General features: G+C 37.3%; 2 protein-coding genes across 2 annotated transcripts in view; both read right to left on the reverse strand.

The window, feature by feature from the left end:
• tmem121aa (transmembrane protein 121Aa) overlaps nt 1-813 on the reverse strand; it is a 50,047-nt gene extending 49,234 nt beyond the window's left edge. The window contains exon 1 of the mRNA XM_005158744.6: nt 577-813. The gene's annotated coding sequence lies outside the window, so the exon portion shown is untranslated. The remainder of the gene's footprint in view (nt 1-576) is intronic.
• Nucleotides 1-19,517, reverse strand: part of LOC137488123 (uncharacterized) — a 590,350-nt gene that overhangs the window by 223,525 nt on the left and 347,308 nt on the right. The gene's annotated exons all lie outside the window — the stretch shown is intronic.

A 19,517-nucleotide genomic window follows, 5' to 3' on the forward strand; every position in this document is an offset into this window, starting at 1 on the left:
TATATCGATCAAGTTTTAAGTCAGGATCTCTTTTATGCATGGGATTCAAAAGACTTCCGTCCATACAATAATCACGACTGAAACAGTTTTCATTTGTTTTACTTTTTATATAGCGTAGTAGCAAGACTTACACCCCAAGCAACTCAGATTACCTAATCTAAAAATACTTAAAAAATCCTGATTATTAAACAGTGTCTAGCCTAGTCTGTATTCATCAGTTCTGCTTTTCTTCTTTCATTTAACAACCTTTAGCCGACAGTTTGTTATCTCAACCCCCATTAGTTAGCCAAAAGCGCTAGCTGTCCCATGAAATCACGAACGGATACTTTAGCGACTGCACTATAAACTCGAACCCATTAGAAGCACCGACATAAATCACAATACTTTTTTATCCACACATGTACTCAGCCAGCCATTAACTAATTGTCCTTCATGCCGTCAGTTCAATTAAGTTTATATTAATTTAGGGAGCACAACGCGCCTTATGTGCTCGCCACAGCTCATTGCACAACGGGTAATTCATGATTTTGACAGGAAACCCTCCCTCATCCGAACAGACCGTTCAGCAGACTGTACCTTTGGCATCCGCTGTCCAAGGTGCTGATCCGCTCTGAGACGAGATTGATGTTTTTGGAGTGATTTAATCCGCATCAAGCGCGCGCTGATGGAAAACAAGAGATGTCGCCTCCGAAAGAAAAGCATTCCCTTGTCAAAACTAGTGAAACGCGTGTGCACCACTGCACGGAGAGAGGAAATAGACACGCGCGTGCGGGCCGGTGCTCGTCAGTCCGATCCACATTACTCTCTCCCTCTCTCTCTCTCTCTCGCGCTTTCTCTCTCTCTCTCTCTGAATCAGTGATTCAGTCTCTTCCTTCACCCTCCCAGCAGAGAACATAATTTATTGGCAATTTGCTTATGTTGGGAGACCGTCAGCCCACTGCCTTCCCCCTTTAGTGGACAATGAAACAGCTAAATGAAATTCCCACCAATATTGTGTACGTGTTTCATACACTTTAAATAGCATGCAGTATATCTAGCTGCTTACAATTAATATATGCAACAGGGGTTTGGATTAGCTTCTTCAAAATACATAATGTATATAAATAAAGTAAAGGAAAGATAATATGTAAAATGTTGACATGAGATTTTTTTCTGTACAACTGGAATGTAAGCAAAACGTCTTTAACGTAACATATTTTTTTTGGTTTGTTTTTTTTTTTTTTTTTGAATGGATTTAAAGTGCATATTTCTGGGGACAACAGTAAAATATCCCCACATGAAAACATACTTATAGTGTTTTTGAACCATTTCATACAACAATAATGTACCAAATTAACCTGTTGTGATACTAGTTGTGATTACAGTAATAGAAGCAAACTACCCAAATACTGTACTATGTTGTCTACCATTATTTATTTTACTACAAAAGGCTATACATTACAGTGTATATTACAAAAGTATACTACATATTCTTTTCACATATAGTCACATATTTATCACTATAGTTAAAACTACAATGTGCTTATCATTCATTTACAGAGGGTTGTAAAATATTATAATGCAGTAAAATACACTGTAAGAAAATTAGTCAGAACAAAAAAAAAAAAAAACAATTTATTTATTAACTTATAACTTATTTCCTTTCGCTTTTTCTACTTCACTCAACTTTTAAAAACATCAGCTGCACAGACCTAAAATTATTTGTCAGTGATACAAAAAACATTTAGTTGGGGTAAAAAGATTATTAGTTTTCTGAAGAGGTGCACTACTCTGTGACAAAACTTTAAAAAAAATGTCTGCAGACCTTTTTTCTTTTTCTTTTTTGTATGTACTCAACAATAACTTCTTTATAGTTAGAGAGTATAGACAGGGACGTGTGGGGAGAAGGGGGAAGGACTAGCATATAGGACCTTGAGACGGGAATTGAACTCGGGATGCCGTGAACTCCAGAGTGCCACATGTCGAGGCACTAACCAGTAGACCACTGGCATCGACGAGTACTGAACTTTTGAAACATCAATTGCACTGACCTAAAATGTCTGAAGTTAAGTGAAAAAACCTCTTTAGGAAAATAGTACTAAGAAATAATTAATTATTGTTCTGTTCTTAGTACCAATTTCCAAATAAGTTTTTTGTTTACTCAAACTGATGTTTTTAAAACACGTTGGTACCAATGGTTTAGTGGTTAGTGTGCCAACACATGGCACTTTACAGCCACCTGAGTTTGATTCCTGCTTTGAGGTCCTATGCTGATTTTCCCCCACGCTTTCCTGTCTATACTCTCTACTGTCCTATAAAGGAAAAACATTTTATTAATAAATGTTGAGTAAACAAGAAAAAAAAAGGAAGAAGCACTATGTTTTTTTTTCACTCAAGTTCAGGCATTTTAGTTCTGCAGACAAAAAATGTTCAGTTGTCACAAGTTAAAATGTTTTGTTACAGAGTAGTTCACCTCTCCAGAAAATCAATAATCTTATGTTAACCCAACTAAATGTTTTTTTTTCTTTTTCTTTTTTTGTATCATTCAGAAATAATTTTAGGTCTGTGCAGCTGATGTTTTCAAAAGTTAAGAGAACAAAAAAAAGCCAAAGGAAATAAGGATTATGTTATTTTGTTGTAATGACTTAAAAATGCATAAAGTGTATGTTTATGTATTATAAATTACTATAGAATATCTCAAATGATTATGTATCTAATAAGGGTAAGCATTAAATAATTAACTGCTTGGTAATAACAAATGCATCCTGATATCACAAAATAGGAAACACTAAATGGCATGAGATGATAATTAACAACAGTGTAAATGAAACTGGCAAAAGGTCAAACAATGGAACTGCAATTATTCAAGTTGGAAAACTTGATAGGTTGCAGAATGCCTAGTTAGACTTAATGATGGCTCATTAATGTTAGTGGCATTTAAAAATAACTAATTATATGCAGAATAAATAATTATAATGAGCATAATAACCAGAATAGAGCTGAATCCATTTTTTTTGTAATATGTTAACATTGAATAAAATAAGCTTGTTGAATGTAGAATTGTTCAGAAGTACAGCATCTTTTATAGTACACTGTGTCTGAAACAACTATTTCATAATCATTCATTCAGGTATTTCAGGAAAAGCAAGAGAACAACAAGGATAGCTTACAACTAAATGTGAGTGTTTGAGTTTGCTTATAAAAATCGTAAGGTTATAATTTTAAAAATAATAATGATTCAATCAAGGGCATCACTGTGACACAGTGGCTAGGACAATCGCCTCACAGCAAGAAGATCGCTGATTTGAGCCTCCACTCGGTCAGTTGGCAATTCTCTGTGGAATTAGCATGTTCTCCCTGTGTTTGCGTGGGTTTCCTTCAGGTGCTCAAGTTTCCCGTACAGTCCAAAGACATGCGGTACAGGCTTGGCTGGAGTGGGACTCCATTTCAGCCCTGGAGTTTCAAGCCTTAGACCGGCCCACCTCAGTTCACGACTGACTATATTAAAATAAGGTCATTTCCAATTCAGATTCTAATGACACTATCACGTTTTTTTTTTTCTCAAGAAAACAGCTGCTTTAGAACTTCAAATGTTTAACAACCCTAACAGTATTATATGTCTCAACAATAAAAATGAAAAAAAAAAAAAAAAAAAAAACATACTTACGTAAGGTTTAAACTCGGGTCGGCAGCGTCTTAACACAATGCGCTGATCACTGGACCACATCGGGACCAGTGGAACGCATTTTTTTCTCCCTTTTTTAGATTTCTCATCAAGTTATGTCAGATTTATTAATGTAGTGAATCATCTGATTTTCATTGAGCAGGTGTAATATTCATTGACATTAATTATTTGAATTCTTATACTCACTAAGGTGCCGCTGTTTGGGGTCGAATGATAGTTACGTCATTATTAACCTGCAGCTGCATTTTGCTCATGAGGTTGCGAGAAAATAAATAAAAAAGAGTGGAGCTGCAGCAAAATAATGAATAAAAAGAGTGAGGCTATGGTCAAATAAATAAATAAATAAATGAAAAAAAGTGTGACTGCTGAGAGTGCAGGCAGCTAGGGACACCGGCTCTCGTGGACAAAAAACGAATCGGGCCACCGGGAATTCTCCTCCCGTCCTCCCGATTAGCCAATCCGGGCATGGGTACAGGTGATTTGGATAAGCTAAATTGACCATAGTGTATGTGTGTGAATGAGTGTGTATGGATGTTTCCCAATGATGGGTTGCAATGAATTGGCAATTAATTACGCTGTGGCGACTTCAGATTAATAAAGGGACTAAGCCAAAAAGAAAATGAACGAATGAATGAGTAATTCAACCATGACATTCTGCCAGTTTCTTAAATACAGCTTTTCCCCAAGACTTCCACTGAACATTAGAAAGAATATCATTGCACACAATCCTCTTTGCCTTATGAATTTTTCAAACACAACTAATTGGATCTGAGTTAAGAAATAAATGAATAATGTATCATGTTTTGGCAAACATGGACAGAAAAAGAAGACTCGGAAATGAAATAACCCAAGAGACAAAGAGATCCCACTGTCAGGTTTTCCTAGAAAACCTCCACACAGGGAAGAATCATGACACTAGCACATTTGCAACAAAACCTGCTCTAATGAACCTTCTCGCCAACCCAATGAATATAAACGCTATGCATGCAGTACTGCCAATATAGAAGCACCCATAATTGCATTCATATGAAAGAACGTGCAGCGCTGCGACTTGAAGGCCTTTTCATACAAAAAAATACAAAAAACAATCCATTGGTTTGTTTTGAAATTCTGCCAGAGCCGTGTGCGTAATCTTCTTCAAAACCAAGAAAAGAGAACAGAGAAAGAGAAATCAAGAACAAAAGACACACAGAAAGAGTTGTCTTTCCACACCAAGTCCAACTCAATATCGAACCATCTAAGCACATACTCCCTCATTAGATGGCATTGTGATGGACAGACGTTTATTGGGGAAGTGCTGGACTGTTGTTGGGCTGGCAGCATTTAGGACATGTAGTTTTAATTAAACATCACTCCGATTTCACACGCTCTGCTTCCCCTTCGCTTGCTATCCCTGTAGCAGTCTGACACCGTGTGGCTCGCGCACCACCTCTCATTAGCCTTCTACAGCTCGGCCAAACTAATTAGCAGTGTGTTGAGAAGTTCACGTGGGCGTTAACATCTTCATTTGCTACGAAAATCGGTGGCCTTGTTAGTTCTGCTTGCTGTGGGGTGAAACAATGGCTCTATTGATATAGGAATTTAAATGACTCACCGTCACATGAACAACCTTTAACGCATAAGTTAAAGGACATATTATATGTATTCATTGCTTCTTATTGACAATGCTTGAATAGATCTTACACAACTTTAAAAAAAAATACTTCCCAGATTTCCAAGGTTGTCAGTGAAAATCTAATAGCTGATTTTTATGTGAAGCCCTACAAAATCAATAGGATTTGATGCACTTCAAAAAGCCAGGGGTAGGGTTATGTTTTCTGGTCTACTTGCACAGTGGTGGGCAAGAACCTACGCTGTAGGAACTGTGTTCCAATGGGGTAACATGTGGTTCTGTACAGTAAATAGTAGGGGTGGCCAATCTTTTTCTTATAAAGGGCCAAAGACCAAACTTGATCGAGGGATGTTGGCTGAATATATACTAAACCGAATAAATCACATTTTGCTTTATTCCACAAATGAAACCCCATCAACATCTCCTCATCAGAGACCTAGCTAAACTTGTATAAGGTACTTGCTTAGGACATACTTTTAATGTGAACTATTCTCTCTTTATATGTAATCAGGTGTTTCACAACAAGTCTCTTGCTGATGTATTATTATTATGGTTTTAATACTGTTGCAATCAATGTTTAATTCTACCACAGCTAAACAAGATCATAGATGGTTCATGTTTGATGTCCCTACAAAGCTAATTTGGTGTATTGAACGATTGTTTACATTTTTTTAATATGTGTGCAACATATTAACATTTTAAGAAACGTTCTTCACTGCCTTTCACCCAGAATGCCTATGCAAATCACACCACTTTGAAACAAAGACTATAAAACGTGCGTCAGGGCAGTTAATTTCTTATTGGTCAACTCAGTTCCAGAGGGTGGGTAAAAAACCATCCTTATAAAAGCCAGACCAGAGAAATACTTGAACCCAGAACTAGAACCCCAGGAGAACCTAAGAGTACTCCGGTGAGCAGATATGGACCCTGACAAAATTTGTCAGACATTCCAATTTCTAATACCTTTCTTTCTTTCTTTCTTTCTTTCTTTCTTTCTTTCTTTCTTTCTTTCTTTCTTTCTTTCTTTCTTTCTTTCTTTCTTTCTTTCTTTCTTTCTTTCCCGTCAAGAGTCTAGTTAAAGGTGCAGTAGGTGATTGTCTTCAGAAATATTTGTTGTTGTGCTGATTGAAAGTCTCTTCACATTCCAATAGTAATGATTACAGTAAATTATAAAAATGTGTTTATATGTATTTTTAAATTTTGGGTAAGACATAAAACAAAAAAAATGTTCATCCAATTAAATAGAGTCATGCCGACATCTCCCATAATTCCGATAAGTAGGTCAAACTGTCTGTCAGCAAATGCAGATTTGAACAACTGTGCAGCCCTTTGCATGCAGCTCCACCAACCGCTGTTTGTGCATAGACGTGCTGCGGGCATTCATGAGAGAGAGAACACGTGCGTGCGCGACAGGCAAAAACATGCTGAATCAAAACTTTTTAAAAACCTTAATCAATATTGGAGTTACCCTTGCATGCTGGAGAAAGGATGACACCATGGCAGAAGGATTTCTCGTAGACATGTAACGTTTTGTTTTAAAACTATTTTAGCATCACGCAAAGCTGATATAACGTTGGATGTTGTTGTTAAAAATGGGTTATATCTTCACAGAAGCGTTGTTCAGCCACTAAAATCTTCCGGTGAAAGAGTGATAAGACATGAGGTCCTTTTACAGCATGGATAATGTACATTTTAATTAGTTTAACAACAAAACACAAGTAAATAGTGCTATTCCGCCTAGTCTCTATACATTGTTTACCATGCAACTCTAAATGTTCGCTCTGAAATAGCATGTCAGTTTGGCTTAGTAATGAGTGTAATTCCTGCGCACCACCAGACAAGGCAAGCACTAACGTTAGTAGCTTTTAACACATGAGAGGTTTCTTTTGCTGTCATCTTTAAGGTGCACATGCTCCTGTTACAGGAGGCGTGCCTCTGGACGGCAGGGGAGGGACTGTGATTCAGAGATTTCTGCTAAGCTGTTAGCATTTTGGAAGATTGCCTACTGCACCTTCAAGTTTAGTGCGCAGACTTAACTAGTCGTGTTGACTAGCCTTAACTAGCCAAAACAAACCTTTACAATTTTCTAGCCAAAACAAACCTTTACAATTTTCAGAAACTTCGAACATAATTCGATGTGAAGGGGAACTGTCACTAGGTGCCAAATCATACAAAAATCATATAGATCACATGAATTCTCATGAATTAGCCACTAAATAGCCACTGTGCTATTTACTTTGAGATCACATTGAATAGTCCAGACAAGTGACTTTTACATCAGGCCACTGTGTTCAATTGGAGAAATTTCATGCAGATAAAAAAAAACAGGTTGTAAAGCTTTGTCATTGTATGTTAGTTAAGTGTAATCTGGCATTAAAAAATACTGTATCTCCATTTCCAACACAGTGTGCTTACAGCTAAGATGCTGTAACATGCTGTTTTGGAATGCAAATTATAAACATTCACTTTATCATCATTAAATTTTAAATTGATTCTGTGAATTCTGAACCCTAGGGCGTGGGCCAATTTTTTTCACAGTACCCCAGTTGGAAAACACTGCTGTAGATGTGTGCAGGTAATTATTACTAACCTGCTCCCTATTTGAAGAGCTTAGCTGTGATTTTGTAGCACCAATTCTCTCTCTCTTCTCCTACTTTGCATTTACTCTATTTTTGCACAATTGATCAAAATAAAGCCTTTGTGCTTGGTATATTCTGTAGAGTGGTGCAAGAATGACGTCAGATCCTTAAAAAAACATTCACGATGGGTTCCCTCAAGATTTGCCTATTAGATTTTAAAATGCGGATTACCAATTATTGAGTAAAATTCTACTTGTAGTAAATATAACTTGACAATACATTTTCTTCTATAAAGTAAACCGCACAGACTTACACTCCAAATATTTTTAAGTAGTTACTTATTGTAAATGTACATTTTGTAAGACTCACACTTTTGATATGAGTGTGTAATATATGTTATAGAGCAAAACCTTAATTTATCGTCATGTTATGTTTATGATAGATGTTCTTTTCTCATAAAAAGACACTGTAAACACTGCACAAGAGGTTAGAAAGACCAGCAGGCCAATAAGAAATGTATCAGTGCTTCAGATTACCAGTCTGCCCCAGTATACCCAACTAATTCTGAAAATGTAGCACTACATACGTTTCTGGAGATCGCAAATTAAGTAGCCAGAAGTACGTACAGCTGCATTTCGTCTTTAAAATGAATGCTACAGCAGCGATATGGTGCTGTTTCTTCTCAAACTTACCAGCTGACCGCTTAACTCCATGTGGACGGCTTTCCCGCTGTTACCAGTTTGTCCTATTAGCTCGCCATGTATGTCCACGGACTTGAAATTCAGAGAGGAGTTGACCATGACGACGGGGTTCGAGTCTGCTGAAGAACAGTTCCAGAAAGCCAGTAAGACAAGAACAGAAGCCAAAAAATAAAATAAACAAGTAAATAACAGGGTGAGAATGTGGTAAAATCTGAAAACGTGGTAAAAATCAGACAAGGCCTTTTCTTTTTCTGATTATAGATGTACATTTTCAGAATGAGCCTGGGTTTTGTATATCACTGTGATCGGATACTTACACTTTCCTAAATGTTGTTTTCTTATTTCTGAGACTCTGAAATTCTCGGCAGCACGAATGTCACTTACAAAGTAATTTCTGAAGTCTTTTTACTGCTAACAAAAGAACATGAAATAGCTTTGCCATGTAAATATTGAAGCATTAACTCAAGTGTCTTGTGTGTTACATGCAATCCAGGCTAATTGGAGATACTTTCCCAGGGCTACATATTTGAACTAGGAAATGACACTACACATTTTAAGTTCCATGCTGTTCATGGCGAGCTATCGAGCAAACTGAGTATGTCAGAAAAGCTGTATATAGGAAGGTAAGCAGTCAGCGAAAAGGAAGAGAAGTTATTATGCACACAAAATACAGCCATACGTAGCTCAGGGCACATATTTCATTAATTTTCCTTCAGCTTAGTCCCTATTTATCACGGCCACAACTCAGTGCTGAGAAACACCCATACACTCTCACATTTAGACACACTAACAAAGTACGGTCAAGTAGTTCATCCAATTCACCTATAGCGCATGTCTTTGGACTGAGGGGGAAAACGTGCCTTCTAGCATATATTTCCTGGTTCTCAGATATGTAGCCCTGGCCACATATTACCAATCAGCCTGTGTTGGTTATATTTGTGCTGGTTACATTATTAAACAGCCACAAAAGTTACTAATAACAAAGGATTCTGATGTCTACAGCACTCATCTACAGCACTTTTCTCAATCTGTTTATTTTTCCAGCTCACTGTCTGAGTGATTCCTTTCTGAGTTGTGTGAACTTGTTTTTCCTCCTGTGTGTTGTAGCTGTGAAGAGTGATATATTCTTTTGCCTAGTGGAGAAACTCAAGGCCGAAAGGCATTTGAAAGGCAATGAAGGAAAACAGTCCTTTCAGAAAAACCTGCTTGGAGATCAAATGTAGATTTACTTCGAGATGCAGATTTACTTTCTACAACTTCTCTCTTTTTAAAATATTGATAGCCAAGTTCTTGTTTATTCTTTGTCTAATGAACGAGTAATGGCCCTTAAGCTGCTGTTCTCCGAGCGATTCTTTCACCCTCACTCGCTGAATGCTAAAATGCTCTGTAGGAAAGCTGTGAATTCACAGATAGATCAAATCTCTGTGGCTTTTGATGTTTTTTTTTTTCTTTTTTTCTTTCTGCCTGTGTGTGTGTGGATCAAAATGTATGACAGCAATATTGTTAGTGAAAGGAAGTGTGAGTTAGTATTCTTATGCTGGCCTGTGTGTGAATGTCCAGCAAATTAAAAAAGCACAACAGTTAATGATTTCTCCACCCTTCAGGTCCCCTCTGATGCCCCTGTTCTTCTTTCATGCACAGAGCTGCGGGACATGCTGCACTCTTTTCCATATCAAAGACAAGCTCAGACCCTCTCTGCATCTCAGTCGAGACTCACAAATAGACAAAAGGATTGTATAATCTTAGCCTATTCTTTTGCCTTCACTATAAAGTGTTTATTTGTTTGCTTTCTATGTATTCAGATTTTTGTAGTATGCCTCATGAGGGCTCTGCAATCTGTGGATTTGTTTGCTTTCTCTGATGCCTTTGCTGAAGCCCCAGCTTTGTTTTGTATTCTTTTCTTTTATTAAGAAATTATTCTGTTGACAAGAGCACCATTAAATGTTTATTTCTGTAGGTTCATTCTATGAAGGGAGTTATATCAGTTTACAAATAAGTGGTGACCACAGACTGTATACCTAACAACCATCAATTGAATCATCAATTCTTTCTGTGGCTAAGCATGTACTTTATTATTGCCAAAATCTAATTAGAATTGCATTATAAAGGGTGCATGAAAACCTAATCAATTGCATAGGCTATACAGCCAAAAATGTGGGCTGCAGTCTTCAAAATGAGATATAGGCAATGATTTATTTATAAAACAAATGATTGACTGAATTTGGAATTGCATCCTTTGGCTTATCCTTATGTGGCACAAATAGTATAATTTTCTAAATAATAATTAAAATTTCGAAATTGTGTATCTGAATCATTCACTCAACTAATTTATTCAAGCATAATAATTTGTTTAAAAACATAGTGTAACGACTGGGGAGTAACACCACAACAGAAGGTAAGATCCAATATGCAGGTTTATTCAATGTCGTCAAGCAAGCAATGGTCAAATCAGGTACAAACAGGTATGTGTAGGCAAATCCAGAGTCGTAATCAAAGTACAGGCAATAGGTCGTAAGGCTAAACAGGATAACTAGGGTAAACAAGGCTAGGATCGAGACACGGAGAAACAAGACAAGGAGGAACCATATTGTAATGTCACTATGGGCGAACAAGACTCGGCCAACTGGAAAGGTGAAAGAGTGGCTTATGAATGGTGTGATATTAGTCTGTGACAAGGTTCAGCTGGTAATTGCAATCAGGATAGATGAATGACCAGGCGTGCGTGTTTGGAAGAAGTGCATGTATGAATATGTAGTCCTGGGAAATGCGGAAGTGAAGTTCAAGTATAGTGGAAACCAGCGATCTCCGGAGAACGATCGCTGGTTATCGTAACACATAGCATGATTTCAGCATTAATATAATGCTTTTTAGTCGAAAATGTAGATGTTTAGATTGCAACTAAGATGTGATTGAATGGTGGAAGAAAGTAATTCCTCATACAAAAGGATTTTTACATGTTTGATTTTCTTTTTTATACACATGATTATACCGTCGAACTGTTGTATAAACTCAACATCCCACTTGTAGCAGTGCAATATGGCTGTATATCGTCACTGGCAGGACATGCCTCTCACCAGTGCTGATATACAACCATATCACACTGCTACTCATGTTGTTTATACAGTTAAAGTCAGAATTATTAGCCACTCTTAGAGCTTTTTTTTTCCTCTTTTAAATATTTCCCAAATGATGTTTAACAGGGCAGGGATATTTTCACAGTATGTCTGATAATATTTTTTTCTTCTTGAGAAAGTTTTATTTGTTTTATTCATTATTTGTTTTCATTTTTTGATAAACAACGTAAGGTCAAAATGATTTGCCTCTTTAAGCTATATTTTTTTCGGTAGTGTACAGAACAAACTGTCATTATACAATGACTTGTCTAAATACCCTAACCTGCCAGTTTTCAACTGTATGTGTGTATACAGTACATATATATATATATATATATATATATATATATATTGGGCTGTCAAAATTAATGTGTTAACGCAGGTGATTAATTTTAGATATTTAACGAGTTAAAAAAAAATTATGCAAATAACGCAGTTGCAGTTTTTTATTTCCTGTTGTGGCCGACTTGTGTTCAGGGACAGCGCGTACATAGAGGCGACCTAGGCAGCCGCTTTGGGCAGCAGAATAGTGAGCGAACCCCTCCGGTCTTCACTTTCATCCGCTACACCCACCCCCTCCCTTACGATCCTTACTTTTATTCGCAATCCTGTCACTTTTGGGTTGAGGGCAGCGTGATTGCCGCTTGCCTAGAGCGCCAGTTCAGCTAGCTCTGGCCCTGCATGTGTTTATAGTGCAAAGAAATTTGGATAAGACCAAGAACGCACTTTTAGAAGAAAAGTTTCAGTTTAAACAATTAATGTCGCATCACCAGGCTATCCAGCGTTTCCTCCAGAGTTCCATGCAATTTGAGGTGTTTAATTTTTATTCTTTAGACTTTAACTGCAATTCAGCAGTTCAGTCACATTCAGCATATTTTCATTCAGGATATTTAAATGAAATTTGTAACCTCATGGTGAACGGAAAGAAAAAACTCCACATTTCGGGACTTACATGATCCTTTAAGGTAATCAAAAATCGCTGCTTACATGGTAGACTCTTAATCAGTATTATCTTATTCATAAAAGCGGAGTATTGGTGTCCATGTAAATGTACTGTTGTGAAAGTGGCAGATGAAGTCGCAAACTGTCAAAGACAGCCCTATTCTCTGCCTCTAAGCTGCGTCCATGAGCCCTCACATTTCATAAGTTTGACGTGTTCCCCCTACATGGAACTTTTGTAAAGCGTCTGCTTCACAATGCTGTGTGTGTTGATGAATCTGAAGGGATCCAACGCTCACTGGGTCTGTAAGTGTGTGTGTGTGTGTGTGTGTGTGTGTGTGTAGTCCACTTAGAATTCAACATGGAAAGCATTGTTGTTTGTTATTGGCATTGATTGTTTTGACATTTAAATGGCCCTTACATGCCTTACATGTTTTATTTCTGTAATAAATATGCCATTTCGTGATTAATTATGATTAATTTTTTAAGTTTGATTAATTATTAAGAAATAATTTTTTTCTATGTAAAGGTTTTCCAATGATTTTGACCAAGCTATTAAATTAATTTTCCTAGCTAATTAAATTAGTTATGCCTACTTATGCCTTTAAATGCACTTTAAGCTGATTACTTGTGTCAAGCAAAAATTGGCAAAAACAAAAAAAATTAGTTATAAGAAATTACTCAAGTAACTAAGTTCAAGAATTCTATATTTTCTTACATTAAAACATGGTTTAATATCAAAAACTTTCCAACTGGCTTTAACTGAAAATCCAAAAGTGGCACTCAGTCATTATACTCCCTGCCTGGAGTCATGGGATTTACAATACTGGCTTTTGTGTGACATAATAATGATTCATAACATGCAGTTCTCTAAATATTTTTACTCTGCTGGTGACCATTCCTCCAAAACTAATGCCTAGGCTCAAATGATATCTCACATCAGGGTCCATTATACTTGGAGTGGGAGAGGAGAAACAGTAGCAAAAGAAAAAGAAAAGAAAAAAAACGATAGGCCCTCTAAAATGATCTAATTGCCTTTCTCTTTTCTCATGGATGCGCTCATCACTCCTGATATTGGCTCTGCCATCATCTCATGATAAGTTCTGGTTTCACTCAGCCACTCTGCTGGAATGCAGTAATTGTCTCTCGTCGACCTGTATTCTGTGTACAGAGGGCTGTTTTGCAATGCTGATTTGAAGAGGCCACTCAGCAGTATCCTTCTTCCAAAAAGAGTCCATTAGAGTCAGCGCATACAGTATAATGCTGTTGGTTTTCAGATCAACACTAAGTGTATGTATTAAACAGAATGAATACAGATAGATCATACAACACAAATTTCACCCCCTTGGTGAGCTGTCATTATCACTTAACGCAAATAACAAACAATCTATAAGCATTCAAATCCTATCTTTCCCCCTGTCTGACTCTCCTGCGCATACAGAAAAAAACAAAAAACAAACACACACTCATTTAAATGTGGAAGTGACAGGCTTGTTAGTGATAAAAGCAAGGATAAAAAACACACACACATACACATACACACAGCCTACTCATCTGATGTTGTGGACAGTAGCTTGATAGTTAAGGATCAAGGTTGTTAACAAAGAGGCTGCAGAAACAGTCCAGTGCTGGAGTCGCCTAAAAAAAAATAAAAAGACTTACAGAGACTGCAGTATGGTATCAAAACCAGTGTGTTGTTGAACAGAACAGCTGAAGGTAAGTTAAATAAATACACCTGCATGTGCACACAAACTATGGGCTCTACATTAATGATCTAGGCACAAAGTCTGAAGCACTTGGAGCATAAGCATTAAGAGTGTGTCCAAATCCACTTTTTCTATTTTAAGGATAAAAAAATACAGTTTGGTGTAACAGGGTTGTGTTTATTCTCTTAATAAGTTATGGGTGTGTTTTGAGCATAGCATGCATTAAACCAATCAGAGTGTCATCTCCCGCGTCACTAGCGAGAAAACAGTTAAACAGCCTGAGGATAAAGAATGCGCCTCCTACATTCGACCTCTTTTTTACTTTTACTCTTTACTCCTTTACTTTCGTGGATAAGGAAACAACGTTGTACGCACTCCACTGAAGACATTCAATAGCCTACATATTTAATTTAGTTTGTTAAGCTAAAAGATTGGTTTCAAAACTATTTATGAATTCAGTTTTAATTTCCAGCAAAGAAATAAATGAACAATAATAACAAAGTGTTTGTGAGTTATATTCAAACACACATCCTAGTCTTATGCCCCATATGGTGTTGCCTCTAAAATGTTTAAACCCACAGGCACATAACTAGGCCTGCTTTTGGTTGGTCAATGGCGCTGTCTATTTCAGTTCTTCAAAATTGCAACATGCCAGCAATGCCCCTTGACACACTTCTATTTTACCAGCACGCACATGAGTCCACAAAGTGGTGCACATGGATTTGCTATTTAAACAATGTGGCACAAAACGTAAAAATTGGGGTTGCACTGGTCTGAAAATAGCAAAAAAATCACACAAAACAAGTATTGCACCTTATTGCGCTGGGTGTATGATAAGGCTCTATGTACTGGGATACTCAAACAGGTTTTCTGGACATTTCTTCTGTGTGTCTAGCCCTGCCCCAAACACGCACCCTTTTGGTTGAATCCGTGTCAATGTATGCTAGCCTCAAGAAACCACACCACATTATAAGAAACCCAAAACGTCAAACTCTTCAGGACTTTCAAAGTTCTGATCTGATTTTTTTCTGAAAAACATGTATCATATTCACAGTCTGCCTGGATACAAGCTGTCCCGACACTGAACCACCATTGAAGAAGAAAGTAGTTTTTTTTTTATGAATGGTTATGTAGATTAGCTATATTTTTCACACCAGTGTGATGATTTTGTGTTTAATTTGATGATTTTTAATTGAGTCATAAAAAATAGGAAATAAAACACTCCAGTGTGTTATTAATTTCTTACATTTATATAGCGCTTTTCTGGACAATGATGCAATGGCAGCCATATTGTGACAAACCACACACCACACCTTAGCTAATTGGTAGAGAGCAAACAGAGTGATAAAGCCATATGGGGATGGTTAAGAGGCCATGAAGGTTAGAAGGCAAATGTGGCCAGGATGTCGGGCTACACCCCTACTCTTTTTCTAACAACAACCTGGGATTTTTAACAACCAGTCAGGACCTCTGTTTAACATCTCATCCGTAAGATGGCGCTCACTGAGCAGTATAGAGTCTCCATCTATATACTAGGGCGCACACAGACCACAGGTTGGGCACCCCATGCTGGCCTCACTAAAACCACTTCCAGCAGCAACCTAGCTTTCCCATGTTATCTCCCATTCAGGTACCATCCAGCCCTGCTTTGCTTCAGTGGGTGACAGTGGGAGAGTTGGAGAGAGCTACCTGCCAGATTATTGACTTTAGCTTTACATTTTCACAACTCTAAACAAGTCATTGGACTATACAACTGTGATTGGCTGTTTTACATGTCAATCATGTGTGTTCCTGGGCAGTGCTTGGCCAATGAAAGCTCAGATGGAGTCCAGACTCTCTGCAGTCAATCTGAAGGTTTGGATTAGTGTTGCTGTTGTCAGGCAGAAATAGGTATTCAAACAATCTTGCTATGCTTTGAAAGACAGTTATACAATGTTCACACTTCCCAGGAAAAGTATTAATTTAAAATTAATGAACTGCAATGTTCTTGGCAGATTTTCTGCCCAGACTGAGACTGTAGTCCTCTGATAAGGACACGGTTCCAGAAAAATCAAGATGCACTGTTGATATTACTTAAGACGGATGCAGATTTTACTGGTATTGACAGCCGCTATCATAATGATCTGTGATATTCATCAGCTCTAACTGCAAACACGAGGCTGAGGCTGAGCTTTTTTGAAAAGGACGTCCTTTAAGCTAAACTTTAAATAGACTGTGGGAGCAGGATAAGGTGGAAGTTTGATAGGTTATCGGAATGCTTAGAACAACATGTTCATACATTTCAGAGCTTGTAAATATCAAAATATATTCAAGATTTTATGTGGCACTAACAATAGAATGTCATGGACTAATACTAAAAACAGTATTTATTTGTCTCTGTGTTCATGTGTTATATAATACACTATAAAAAGTGCTTAGCAAAATTGAGTACATCCCTTTTTGAAAATTTATATTTTTATCCATTTCTCAGTGAAAATAGGCAATGTATTTTGGTGCATTTATACAGATATATCTGTTCAAACATTATTTTAGTCATCAAACATATTTAGAAATTGAAAGAAAATACAATTAAATTCCAGCTAAATATTGCCAAAAAAAATTACATCTACAAAATTTCAACTCAATGTTTTCTGTTTTTTTTTATTTTTTTTGCTTCCCTTGATTTTTCCTCTTTTAAAATTTGTATTTAATATTTTTCTATAAAAATACCTTTAGGTGTACTAGTTTTTGGACCAATATTGTAAGTTATTTTGTTAGATAAGCTACCGATTTCACTTTAGTACCGACTAATCTAATGTATATGCACAAATATTATATTGCATAGCTTCCCATTAAAAATATGAATTTAAAAGAAAGATTTGTAAGGGGTGTACATATATAAGCTGAGCACTGTATCATCATCATCAATTATAAATTACTGTATGATGAAAAACACCATGAAAGTACAATAAACTATATAATTTAACCTTTTATATTATATTTACATTTAATATTTCTTAATTTATATCTGACAATCAGTATCATTCATTTAATGCAAAAAAATAAATATATGTTATTCTCTCTCTCTCTCTCTCTCTCTCTCTCTCTCTCTCTCTCTATATATATATATATATATATATATATATATATATATATATATATATATATATATATATGGATTTCAATTTCAAATTATGATGAAAAGCACCACAACAGTAATAGAAGTGATGCATTAAAATAACACCAATTACCATCGCATTATATTTATCCATTTTTTCTGCTCATATTTTTATTTATATTTGACAATCTTAGTACTCTTTGTTGAATGCAAAAGAGCAAAATGTATTGTGTACATGACAACCGTGTATCTAAAAATGTTAAAGTTTGCTCTTTGAGTTTTTAAAAATGTTTGCATACAGTTGTTCAACTTTAAATACTATATATATAAAACCATACAATGTATTATGCCACAGGTAGGCAACAGCTGTCAATAATACTTTGTAAAGAAACACTACAAACTTACACATGAGATTCTGAAGTCTGCAATAATTGTTCGGGCTATCAGGTACATGCATATGCATGTAAACGCAATGCACATGCATTACATTACTAATTTGCATCATTTTCTGTGGTGAAGACTGAAAGCAGTGATGTTGCTTTCAGAAAGTTGTACTTCAAACTAGTTTTCAAATGTTTGCATTTTTAGGTCTTCTGTAATGTAAATAAACATATATATAGTTAGTAAAAAAAATACTTCCACTATCCAATGTTTTATTAAAGTGTATCTTAAAAAGCTGTGGTCAATTGACTCATTTGCTTTTCAGGCTCAAAAATACCAGTGTTCCACAATGCAGAGTGACGGTTCTGCTTGTCTTCTGTGTGTAGGTGCGAATAAGTGGGTGGTAAAAAGGTCAAATCGCGGCTGGTAAAGACAAAATCCAGCATCAAAGAAGCACTAATGTCTCAGTTAGCAAACAGACAAAAGCTGTCATATGTGAAGCATACAAAGACAATCCAACCTTCTATGGTGTGGCTCAATAGCAGGGGGATGGGGCGAGGACTCTGAGTGATAAATGGGATTTCGCCACCAGTTAGATGCCGTCTGCCCCAGAGAGCACTTCCAGTCCCCAGACGGGGGGAAAGGGAGAGCATGACGGATTTATGGACCAGCAAAAGTGCTGACCTTTCAGCTCTGCACAGCCCACCACACAGAGTCACCGCCATCACGCCCGCAATGCACTTTCATGACCCTCGTATCACAAGCAGGTCAAGTCATTACTGTACCATGCATCAAAATGTACATATAAATAGAGTTTGATAGGGAAATACCGCTGGGCTATTTGGAGGTGGGCGGTGGGATATCGAGCATCTGCTGAGAGTTTGTTTGTTTGTCTTCACAGCTGGCTCGGGGTCACCACTCCATCACGGATCTTCGTTGTTATTCAGCTGTGTGTTCTCCGCTGTAGGCACCAAATGGGAGGCTTGGGACTCAGTTTGCCAGGGTGCCTGGTTTGCAGAAGCAGGGAGAGCGATGCCTTTGTGCTGTCACTCATTACGCTCTCAATGCCTTTGCCTGAAACACACAGATATCATTTCAGTCGGGGGGAGGTTAAAGCAAAGACAACAGGATGGAGATGCAGAAACACAGTGTGTGAGGAAGGCTGCGGCGTATGTTTCTGAAGCGATATGCACACGCTGCAAAACACTATCTGTCCGATCTGGAGAGTCTGGGAATTAGTCAGGCTGATTACCCCTGCAGTCGTAGTCAAAGACGTGCCCCTAAAGAGAACTAATTGATAAATGAGAACATCTGATGGATGTAATGGTGAATGGGTCATATTAGAGAGAGGCTGATCTAATTGGACAGAAATGCTGAGGCATGCTTCCCCTTGAGGACCTGTCACTCCGTTCGCTGTAATGAGGAAAGGAATGCAGATGCCGAGAACCATGGTGGCTAATGCCTCCGGTGCGAGTCTGTCTGAACCGCACTTCAGATATCACACAGCTGCAGTCGTCACGTCTCTGCTTTTTACACTCAGCATCTCTGCAAGCTTCCTCCCGCTTTGACTGTAACCGGGCTTCTCCAGTTGACAGATGCGTGCAGTATAAATTAATGTGAACATATATCGTCCATCTGCAAGCAGATTGCAGAGGCCACAATCATTAGCCCAAGAAAAATGTGTGCATTGGTAGTTATTTAACATCAAACACTGGATTTTAAAGG

This window comes from Danio rerio, chromosome 17, assembly GCF_049306965.1.
Source record: "Danio rerio strain Tuebingen ecotype United States chromosome 17, GRCz12tu, whole genome shotgun sequence".
NCBI classification, from domain to species: Eukaryota; Metazoa; Chordata; class Actinopteri; order Cypriniformes; family Danionidae; genus Danio; species Danio rerio.